The sequence below is a fragment of the Apodemus sylvaticus genome, chromosome X, assembly GCF_947179515.1.
Source record: "Apodemus sylvaticus chromosome X, mApoSyl1.1, whole genome shotgun sequence".
Taxonomy (NCBI): domain Eukaryota; kingdom Metazoa; phylum Chordata; class Mammalia; order Rodentia; family Muridae; genus Apodemus; species Apodemus sylvaticus.
The window spans coordinates 105,880,895-105,893,506 of record NC_067495.1 but is presented as its reverse complement, the minus strand read 5'-3'; positions in this window follow the sequence as shown (position 1 = coordinate 105,893,506).

Genomic DNA, 12,612 nt, shown 5'->3' with positions numbered 1-12,612 from the left:
GTGTGTGTGTGTGTGTGTTTATTACAGCAACAGAAAAGTAATTAAGACAGAGTAGGCTCTTGCTGTGAAGAATCTGAACATGTGGATTTTGGAGAATCATAGAAGACCTTTGGATTTGGAAGCTGAAGAAGGGACTGTTGATTACAAAAGTGGTTGATAGCTATAAATATGTATGGGGAAACATAGCAAGAATTTGGAAGACAGCAATCTTCAGACCTCTCTGGACTTGGGAGGCCTAGTTGAAACAGTTTAAGAGGGGAACAACATAAGCAACTGTGCTAGAGGTCAATCCTAGGACATTTTGGCAAAGTATCTAGCCACCTAACATTTTGGTCCTAAGAACTTGCCTAAGGAAAAATTGAAAAGCAGTGGACAGTATACTCTCTTTGGCAAGAGGAAATTTCAAGATAACAGAACACTGAATCTCTGATGTTGTTATTATTAATGATGCTTTTGTGAGTGTACAATGAAAAAGAGCAAGTGGAGCAGAAAGAAATTCTAAATGTACAGTTTGGAGAAAGAAAATACTAGGAAGCTTAATGCTGCAGCCAAGGCATGTACTAAAAGAGGGGTCATAATTATTAAGGAGACTATCACAGTCAGGCGTGGCCTCCTGTTCTTTACTAGAATAGGAAAGATGCCTCATGGGAAAGACCCCAGGCACCTTGTGTAAAGCAAAATGCCCAAGGAGAGTTTTGGTTCTGGAAAAAAATTGCATGAAATATCTTCTGCTAATTTCCATCAGAGGGACCAGAGCCCATCCTCAGCCTGCAGCCAAAGTTGTTTGTTGTCCAAGTAGTACTTGCTTTGAAGGCAGGACAAATGCAAGAGGAAGGGGTTCATAGATTCTTCCTCTGTGATTTCAGATAGCTTCTGAGCCCAATCAATGAGTGGTAGGGGAGTTTCTGTATAAAATCCCAGAGGCCAAGAGGTTCTCAGAGGCCACAGTATGAAGCTGTGAAAGTGAAGCCTGGGTTGTGGTGGAGAACTGAAGAAATTGCAGGTGCCAGTACTGTGAAGCATCCACCAAAGAGAACTACAGAGTAGAGATCCATTCTGAGAGAGAAGGTGAGGGAGAGGGAGAGGGAGAGGAAAGGGAGAGGGGAGGGGGGAGGGGAAGGGGTGGAGGTGAGGTGGAGGAGGGTGAGGGGTGGGGGAGAGGGGCGTGGGGTGGGGGAGAGGGAGAGGGAAAGAGAGAGAGAAAGAGAAAGGGAAACAGAGATAGAGACAGACAGAGGCATATTTTAGGCAGTAGAACTGGGGTCTGAGCCACCAAACCCTTAAACTAAAGTCTCAGGGATTAAACATAGAGCTACAGGATTTGGCCCTTGACCCACTGACATTTTTGTCTTACTTTGGCCCATTATTTCCTTACTATGTCCCTGTTACCCCCTTTTAGGAAGGAAATGCACATTCTGTGCCATTGTATCATAGAACTCTGTGATTGCTTTTTGAGTTTATGAAGAGTTACAGTTAAGAGATTGCCTTGAATTTTAGAAGAGACATTGGACGTTTAAGTAGAGTATTGAGACTATGAAAGGTCTTTTGGGGACTATTGGGGACTTTTAAAGTTAGACAAAATTCATTATGAATTATTATATGGCCACGAGTTTATAGGAGCCATTGAGTGGAATACGTTAGTTTGAAAAAGAAATGTTTCCCACAGGCTCAGGCACGTGAACACTTGGTGGTACTGGTTGGGGAAAATTGTGGGGATTTTCAGCTTTGCTAAATTAACTATGCCACTGTAGGCAGGTTTTGACAGTTCAAAACCTTCTCCGAGATCTAGTTCATTCTCTCTTGGATGTTCCTGGTTGAAGACATGGTCTTTAAGCATTCTGTCCTGGCTGCCTGCTGCCAGGCTGTCCTCATTGCAATGTACTCTATTCCTCTTGAGCTCCAAGTTTCCTTCCTTAGGGTATTTGGTCACAGTAATAAAAAGTTACCTAAACTACAGCTGCTGCTGAATGCCAGATCTGCCAACAGCAGAAACCAACACTGAGCCCCAGATATGGCACCATTCCTCGAGGTGACTAGCCAGCAACCTGGTGGCAGGTTGACTACATTGGGCCACTTCTTCCCTGGAAAGTACAATGTTTTGTTCTTACTGTAGTAGATGCTTATTCTGGTTTTACTTTTCCTGCACATAATGCTTCTGCCAAAACCACCATCTGTTGACTCACAGAATGTCTTATCTATCATCATGGTATTCCACACAGTATTGCTTCTGACCAAGGGGACTCATTTCACAGCCAGAGAAGTGCAACAGTGGGCCCAGGATCACGGAATTCACTGGTCTTGCCATGTTCCCCATCATCCTGAAGCAGCTGGTCTGATAGAAAGATGGAATGGCCTTTTGAAGACACAGTTACAGCGCCACTTAGGTGGCAAAAGCACGGAGGGCTGGGGCAGAGTTCTTCAGAAGGCAGTATATGCTTTGACTTGGCATCTGATATATAGTACAGTTTCTCCCATAGCCAGGATCCATAGGTCCATGAATCAAGGGGTAGAAAAGGGTGGGAAAAGTTCTACTCACTATCACTTCTTGTGACCCTCTAGGGAAATGTTTGCTTCCTGGCTCTATAACTCTAGGTTCTGCTGGCCTAGAAGTTTTGGTTCCAGAGGCAGTAGGGCTCCTACCAGAAGTCACAACAAGCATTCTTTGAACTGGAAACTCAGACTTCCCCCTGACCATTTTGGGCTTCTAATGCCCTTAAACCAACAGGCTAAGAAAGGAATAACAGTGTTAGGAGGGGGGCGATAGATCCAGTTTACCATGGGGAAATTGGATTGCCTCTCCACAATGAAGGTAAACAGAACTATGTTTGAAGTGCAGGAGATCCCTTAGGGCATCTCTTAGTACTACAATGTCCTGTGATTAAAGTCAATGGGAAACAACAACAGCCTAATCCAAGTAGGATTACAAAGGACACAGACCCATCAGGAATGAAGGTATGGGTCAATCTTTCAGGAAAAGAGCCAAGACCTGCTGAGGTGTTTGCTGAGGGTGAAGGAAATACAGAATGAGTAGTAGAGGAAGGTAGTTATAAATACCAACTAAGGCCATGTAACCAGTTGCAAAAACAAGGATTATAAAGTAATATAAATGCTTCTGTCTTATTTTGTTAAGAATACATTTGTCTTTATTCTAATTTCTTTAACATCAATTGGTATTTAAGTTGAGACACTAAAAGAATGTTCCCAAGGGACATTGCCCCATTGTAAATTTACAAATGCATTTGCAATTGTATGAGGAATAGTTATATTATGTCAGGCATATTCATGACCTTGTTATTATTTCATGTGCACATGAGATATTTGTGTCAAGTTGACAAGGGGTGGATTTTAGTGGCTATTCCTGATTGCCAACCTGACTATATCTGGAATGAATTACAATGCAGAATTGGAAGGCTCACCTGTGATCCTAATCTGGAGGCTGGGAGATACAAGTTTCTGACCTGGATCTTGGCTTGGAGATCTTGAGGCAGAGTGGCTATGAATCCCAGAAGATTAAGACAGGGAGATCTCTGAGTTCAAGGTCATCTAGGTCAAAGCAAGTCCCAGAATGAGGTGTGGTGGCACACACTGTAAATCTGGGCCACAGTTTCTGCTGGAGACCTACATAAGGACATTGGAAGAAGGAAGACTCACTCTCTTCTTCGACTGCTTGCCTTGGAGGACTGAACAAATGCTAGATCCTTGAACTTCTATTCACAGCTGCTGCTGACCATTGTTGAGAGTTAGACTACAGACTGTAAGTCATCAACAAATCCCCTTACTATATAGAGACTACCCATAAGTTCTGTGACTGTAGAAAACCCTGACTAATAGAGAAGGGGTCTATAAAAAGGTTAATAAATATTCTTGGTTTATTGAGCTGCGTCTATAACAGCATGAAAGCAGTCATAGATAATATAAAAGAATGAGCATGGTTGGATTACAGGAAATTTTAATTTACAATCCCAACTGTAGGCTGGATTTGCTTCATAGGAGAGTTTCTTAGTTATTGTTGAAGATGGAAAATGATATGAAATATATGAGTATGGAAATGAAAACTTATTTGAGACCTGCTGATGTTACTACCTTGATGCCTATGGAGTATTTTCTTGACCACTATAGACTTTTTATATCTGCATAATCAGGCCGATAGTTACAGCTATCTAATAGGGTTATTGTGAAAATTAAAAGAAATTGTGGTAGAACTACAATGCATATACAGAAAATGGTTAGTAAAATGTGGTTGGTGTTATAATTTTTAAGCAAAAGCAGAGCACCGGTGCGCTGATGGATAATATTGATTGTAAAGAGGAGAGGATCTAGAATCACTTAGAAAACAAAACTCAAGGTGCATCTCAGAGGTTAGCCTCTGGACATGCCTATGGAAGATTGCCAAGATTAGGTTAATTGGGATTAGGTTAATTGGTATGAGATGTATTCAGCAACATCTAAAGGAACTTTGACCTATGAGCCAAAATAAGTCTTCTCCTCCATGTGTTTTTCACGCTTTTGTCATGTGTTTTTCTTGCGACCATGTATAAAGTAACTAACATGGAAAAATATGTATCATCAAACGGTGCTATTGTTGAAATAAACCCATCTATGTGGTATTGGTCATTAAAAACTGCAAATCAGTAGCCTTCCTATATTCAAAGGATAAGCAGGCTGAGAAAGAAATTAGGGAAATGACACCCTTCACAATAGCCACAAACAGTATAAAGTACCTTGGTGTGACTCTGACCAAACAAGTAAAAGATCTGTATGACAAGAACTTCAAGACTCTGAAGAAGGAAATGAAAGAAGACCTCAGAAAATGGAAAAATCTGCCATGCTCATGGATTGGCAGGATTAATATAGTTAAAATGGCCATTTTGCCAAAAGCAATATACAGATTCAACGCAATACCGATCAAAATCCCAACTCAGTTCTTCATAGAGTTAGAAAGAGCAATTCTCAAATTCATCTGGAATAACAAAAAACCCAGAATAGCTAAAACTATTCTCAACAACAAAAGTGATTCTGGGAGAATCAGTATCCCTGACCTCAAGCAATACTACAGAGCAATAGTGTTAAAAACTGCATGGTATTGGTACAGTGACAGGCAGGCAGATCAATGGAATAGGACTGAAGATACAGAAATGAACCCATACACCTATGGCCACTTGATACACAACAAAGGAGCTGAAAACATCCAGTGGAAAAAAGATAGTCTTTTCAACAAATGGTGCTGGTTCAACTGGAGGTCAGCATGCAGAAGAATGTGAATTGATCCATCCTTATCTCCCTGTAATAAGCTCAACTCCAACTGGATTAAGGACCTCCACATTGTTGGTGAGGATGTGGAGAAAGAGGAACACTCCTCCACTGCTGGTGGGGCTATAAGATGGTACAACCACTTTGGAAATCAGTCTTTCGGTTCCTCAGAAAACTGGACATGACACTTCAGGAGGACCCTGCTATACCTCTCCTGGGCATATACCCAAAGGATTCCCTGGCATGCAATAAAGACACATGCTCCACTATGTTCATAGCAGCCTTATTTATAATAGCCAGAAGCTGGAAAGAACCCAGATGCCCCTCAAAGGAGGAATGGATACAGAAAATGTGGTATATTTAAACAATGGAATACTACTCAGCAATTAGAAACAATAAATTCACAAAATTTTTAGGCAAATGGTTTGATCTGGAAAATATCATCCGAAGTGAGGTAACCCAATCACAAAAGAATACACATGGAATGCAATCTCTGATAAGTGGATATTAATTAGCCCAGAAGCCCTGAATACCCAAGGCACAAATCACATAACAAATGACTCCCATGAAGAAGTATGGAGAGGGTCCTGATCCTGGAAAGGATTGATCTAGCATTGGAGGGGAATATAAGGACAGAGAAAAAGGAGGGAGATGATGGAGAGAAGAAGGTTTATGGGGCATATGGAGAGGGGGGATCTGGGAAAGGGGAAATCATTTGGAATGTAAACAAAGAATATAGAAAATAAAAATATTTAAAAAAAAAAGAAGAAGAGGAGGAGGCTATCACACAGTCAGGACTGAGTTACTGAACTGCTCCTTCCTTCTTCCCTTGATGTCCAATACATCATCTTGGTCTAGACTCTATGAGGCCCCTAATTACTGAGCATAAAGTCCTCAAAGCAGAGATGACAGAATAGAATTCTTTTTGTCAGAAAAAATCGAATAATGTACTTAATTCTGCGTTTGGAATTTTCCAAATTTAATAAAATAAAACTTAAGCATACTTAATCCATAAAAAAAGGACCTCCACATAAAACCAGAGACTTTGAAGCTAATAGAAAAGAAACTGGGGAAGACCCTTGAGGACATCAGTACAGGGGGAAATTTCCTGAGCAGAACACCAATAGCATATGCTCTAAGATCAAGAATTGATAAATGGGACCTCATAAAATTACAAAGTTTCTGTAAGGCAAACGACACCATCAAAAGGACAAATCAGCAACCAACAAATTGGGGAAAGATCTTCACCAACCCTACATCAGATAGAGGGCTAATATCCAATATATACAAAGAACTCAAGAAGTTAGACCCCGGAAGGCCAAATAACCCTATTAAAAAATGGGTACAGAACTAAACAAAGAATTTTCACCCGAAGAATTTCGGATGGCTGAGAAGCATCTTAAAAAATGCTCAACTTCATTAGTCATTAGGGAAATGCAAATCAAAACAACACTGAGATTTCACCTTACACCAATCAGAATGGCTAAGATTAAAAATTCAGGAGACAGCAGGTGTTGGCAAGGATGTGGAGAAAGAGGAACACTCCTCCACTGCTAGTGGGGTTGCAAATTGGTACAACCACTCTGGAAAGCAGTCTGGCGGTTCCTCCGAAAACTGGGCACCTCACTTCCAGAAGATCCTGCTTTACCACTCCTGGGCATATACCCAGAGGATTCCCTACCATGTAATAAGGATACATGCTCTACTATGTTCATAGCAGCCCTATTTGTAATAGCCAGAAGCTGGAAAGAACCCAGGTATACCTCAACAGAAGAATGGATGCAAAAAATGTGGTATATCTACACAATGGAGTACTATTCAGCCATTAGAAACAATGAATTCATGAAATTCTTAGGCAAATGGATGGAACTAGAGAACATCATACTTAGTGAGGTAACCCAGACTCAAAAGGTGAATCATGGTATGCACTCACTAATAAGTGGATATTAACCTAGAAAATTGGAATACCCAAAACATAATCCACACATCAAATGATGTACAAGAAGAACAGAGGATTGGCCCTTGGTTCTGGAAAGACTCAGTGTAGCAGTATATGGCAAAACCAGAACAGGTAAGTGGGAAGGGGTGGATGGGAGAAAAGGAGGAAGGGAAGAGGGCTTATGGGACTTTTGGGGAGTGGGGGGCCAGAAAAGGGGAAATCATTTGAAATGTAAATAAAAAAAATATATCGAATAAACAAAAGAAAGAAATAAAAAAAGCGTGTGCCGCCACCACCACCAAAAAAAAAAAAAAAAAAAAAAACTGGTTTATTAAAGGAATATGGAAATATTTGGAACTTGGGGCTAGAAAAGTCATTGACTACTGCAAGCAGAGATAAATGGGAAGTTCTGATGAGATCTTGGAAGAGCAGAATGCAGAGATACATGGAAAAGAGAGGTCTGGCTAATGAGGTTTTAAGGAGGGATAAAAATTCTATCAGGAATTGGGTACCTGTGCTTTAGGGGGCATTTTTCCAAGCAGCAGCTATCAGCATCAACAGAGACCCATATTCTAAAACGGTTGAATTGAGAGAGTATTACCTTTATATCAAATAAAAGATGAATTTAAAGCATGTAAAGGGGAGTATGATTTAAATGGCAGGAATGTAACTCTATAGTCTCCATTGTATCATTACATATCTATTCCAAACTGAAAGCAAGCGAATTTAATAATGAATTAATGGATGATAGACTCATCACTAATAACTTGGAGAAACATGGTACTTGATAGTTGCTGTCAAACATGGGGTTAATAAACAAAAAGAGCAAGCTGTCTTCCCATGAATTCCCCTAAGAGTCAATTTGTTGGATTGGATATTCCCTGAGGCTGATACATTAAAGCCCTTCTCAAGTATAAATAGCTAACATCAGAATTAATCAAAATACATTTTAACCTTGAGCTTTATATGATGAGGGTATATAACCACCATCAGAAGACAATAAACTTCTCCTCATCTCCTGGCATTATTCAATAACTGCAAACAACATTGCCCACAAAGACTCAATTGCTTTAAATGAAGAGCTGTAGAAGTATGAAGGCCTTTTGTTAGATAAAAACTGTTGTTAGAATCCTGAATCAACAAATAAACACCTACCCAGTCAGATAATGTAGACACAGTGTATTTTTAGATGTGCCAAGTAATTTTCCCCCAACTCATTAGAAACACAAATGAAATTTCCAAGTCCTAGAAGGAGCTGATTTGTGCTGTTTCCTCTACAGACTACTGTCTAGAAAATGAATTTCAACCAGTTGCTATGTGAATACCAGTTATTAGAGTGGCTGCTGTATATGGAACCTGTGGGAGGTGTAATTAAGTCACCAAGGCTAATCAGGAGGGCTATAACTTAAGCATATTTCCCTTCTGTTTCAGATAGCACAAAGCTGTAACAACAGAAAGATATGCTTTGGGGATCATGATGTGGCTCAGTGGTAGAGTGCTTACCTAGCATGTGTGAGACCCTTGACTAAATCTCAGTATTAGGGGAAAAAAGAATAAAAAGAAAAAGGAAAAGATATGCTTTTTTATATTTTCCTCAGTTACAAATTATCACTGGGGCAGATAAGTTAGCTGTTATAAATCGTTATCATCTTTAAATTGAATTTATAACATCCACTTCCTCAGTATGCAGTGAGCATGAAATGTTAGAAATGGATATTCCATCTTTTAGTAATATTCCTCTTAAGTGAGGAAGATTAACAAATCAAAGTGCTCGTTACAGTGTCTGACATAAAGGAAGTGTTAACCAACAATTAATTTCCAGTTTCCTAAACAGCCACAGAGGCAGACTTTACCGACAAGTGGATGAAAGACTACACAGTGAATGAAAAAAACAGCATTGTGTGAATCAAAGACTATTGTGTTGCAGTGAACTGAATGGATGACTATAGTCTTAACTGGCTTCTCACTGAGATGTCTAGATAGAATACCCAGAGCCATTTAATCTATGTGTTAAAAATCAATAAATAGAGAGGTTCAAGCAAGCCCAATAATAAAAATCATTTATTAGGAAACAATACCAATAATTTAGTGTGTGGGTCTACAAACTGCCATTGTGATCAAAGACTAGACAGCATGAGTCGGGTACTAAAATATAGTTTCCAAAATTGCTCTATTGACTCTACTAATTAGTCTAACTCGTTTATGAAACATTTATTTCTAAATGTGGACACTGATTTTTGGAGCATGAGGCCACTGAAGACCCATAAGACAAGATTTCATGGGAAGCATTTTTCCTTCTTCTGACCAAAAAGTATCTGAACCTTCTTAAACCCGACACTGCAGAATGTCATATGTAACACAAGATCCCACCCTCATCCTGTTTGTGGTAGTTGACTTTGCAAACTTTCTTGTAGAAACTCTCTATATTCTAAATGCTCTGTTTTAATTCACTACTATGGTAATAAAATAGAGGTTCTGAATGATGATGTCCCAGTCTTCTAGAAAGGGTGGTTTATTACACCATCATGAATAAAAGCAAGAGAACTGATACTGCTCTAGTGTTTTGTAATTTGAACAAAATGGAGGTGATGAAGGTAAGGACCGTCATATACTTCTCCCTCCGTACAGTGTTATTCAGTGACTAACGTACTTATGCCTTTATCCATGGGAGTATACTCAGACAGAACTAGAATTCAGGAGTACTGTAAAGAAAGCTATTGCAGGTACCGTACTTCTGGTTATGTGTAGGGGAAGATTAGTCAGCTAAAATCTTAGGTATATGGGAATTTTATTACATCTCTAGACAGATAATAGAAACAAAGAGGGATGCTAGGTAATGTTGAACAAAGTATCTAGGGAGACTGATATTCAGTACACCCACTATTCATACTGTGGTATTGATGTTACATAAGGCTAATGTTAGTTTTTCTCAAAGTATTCAGAGATGAATGGGATACAAAGGATTAATGCTAGTAATCCCCTCGGGAAACATCTGTGTAGGCTAAACAGCAATTCCACTGAGAATTGACAGCTGTCAAGTAGGCTAGAAGACTCATGTCAGATTACCATGAAAAAGTTCTCAAACACAATTTCAATAGGAAAGTACATACAGGCTGATTACATGGAGACCACAGAGTAAGAAAGAGAACGGGTTAATATCACACCAGTTGATAATACAAATTGGGATGCCCTGGTAACATAATCCTATTTCAGGAGTGGACCTATCAAATTATATGCAGGTCAGTATCCTATCACTGAGATTAAGGATATCAATGCTCTATGTTTATTTCAATTTCGTTCCTTCTCTTTATAGACTCTATACAAACCACCCTGTTGGTTTTTTTCCCTCTGACTTATGATGAGGACCCACCTTGCTGGATAGCATCAATTACATAACAAATTTATCCCCTTAATGCATTTTTGGTTAGACCGAGGGATGTCTAAAGCCTTTTACAGTACTACAGTTCCTTTGAGCATGTTATGTATTACTATGGATTCTAATTAGTTTCCCTAAGTCCAATCTGAGGACAATGTTTTAAACCTTTTTTATGCTAACTCATCTGTCAGTCCAGTTGATCTTATATAGCACATGATGCTTCCATAACCAATCTGTTTATGCTTGCTAGTCAGTAAAAAGTACAGAATAATTACAAATCTCAATTTCTTTGCTGTCAGGCAACTTAATTGAATGACATCATGTAAAACAGTTAATTTATTGAGGATAACAACACGAGACTTTCAGAAGTGAAAACTGAACTTTGTGACCCTGAATTGAGTCCTTTCTCTTAGACACTGTGCAAAGTACAAAAATGTTTTTTCTTGCAATAAGCTTTTTTGAAATGGAAATAAAGTTAGACATCTTGAGAAGATGGCTCACAGTGATAAATTGCTGGTCTTACCTTAATGAAGGTGTGGTAATCAAGTTATGTACTAAATGTTCCTATTGACATTCAAGACCATGTGTTGTGGTCAGTAAGAAACTAACTTTTGGCCATCTGTTGCAGAAATATTAAAAAATCGAACTGGCATGTTCCTGTGCTCAGGCCTCTGCCCAGGTGGCCTGACCTGTTTTTATTTAGTGGAGACTTTAACTCTGAACTCCACAACCTCTCCACTAGGTTCCTACTGGCAGGTCCACTACCATGCCAACCCCATGCTTCAAAGTCCCCCGCCCTTGTGGTGCACTTCAGGAAAACCCACACTTTGCTGCTGTACCCTTCTCTCTTGAATCCAGACTAGCTGCTGCAATGAGGGAAACCACCACACAAACTTAGTTCAGAAACAATGGCAACGCAATCTCTGGATGCAACAACTAAAACCTAATCTTGTAAGCCTTATTAAAATCTGATTCCTCCGGTGGCCGATCCTTGTGGAGACACCATGATACTGGGAAACTCTAGCAGCTACATCTTACCTCTCTGCTGCTCCTGTTCCAAAAGTCATGTGAGTTGGAAATGGTGGTGCAGCCTTTTGGTTTTAGTTTCCTTAAAGCCTAATTGATGTTAAATACTTTATAAAGGCTATTATTTAGCTTTTCACGTACCACTTTTCTGATTTTGAATTGGTATGTCTTATTATTATTAAATGTTAAAATTTCTTTATATTCTGGATGCAAATTTATTACCCAACTCATCATTGACAAGTATTTTTTTTACCCACATGTAGCTTTTATCCATCACTCCCTTCCTTCTTTCCTTCCTTCAGTTCTTTTATTCTGCCTTGCTGTGCCCCAGAATAGCTTTCTCCCAAACTACCTATCTACCTGTCTCAGCCTCCCAAGTAGTTAGATGACAGTGTGTACCACCACCTTTCATTTTCTTAATGTTTATGGAAAAATAATTCTTCAGTTTTGTAAAGCCTAATTTATCTTTTTATCTTTTATGCATTGTGCTTTGGTATCACATATAGATGTATTCTACATGTCCAAAAGTTATAAAATATGATTCATTTTATCTTTCATTGGATATTAATGATCCATTCTGAGGTGAAGATTTTAAAAAGGTGTTAGTACAATTATTCATTTGAGAGATTTTATTCCTAATTGAGAAGTTGGGCACTTTTATTAAAACTCAATTGATATCAAACACAAGGCTAATTTCTTTTATTACATCTGCTTCACTTCTTATAAAGGCTAAGGAGTGAAAGTTTCACACTATTTTGATATACTGCATTTCTATTTAGATTTTATGAATAACTTGTCAAGTTCTGCAAAAAAAGAAAACCTTGCTTCTTCTAACCCGTGAGCATGAATTGGCTCTATGTTCATGGAAATATTCTTTAATTATTTTCAACAATGCTTTGTGTTTTTCATTGCACAAGTCTTCAGTTCTTTCTCTTCGGTTGTGGTCAAATGCCTGAATGTGTTTCACTTCTATAAATGGATTTTGTTACATTTAAATTTAGGAATGCTTGTTGCTAGTTTA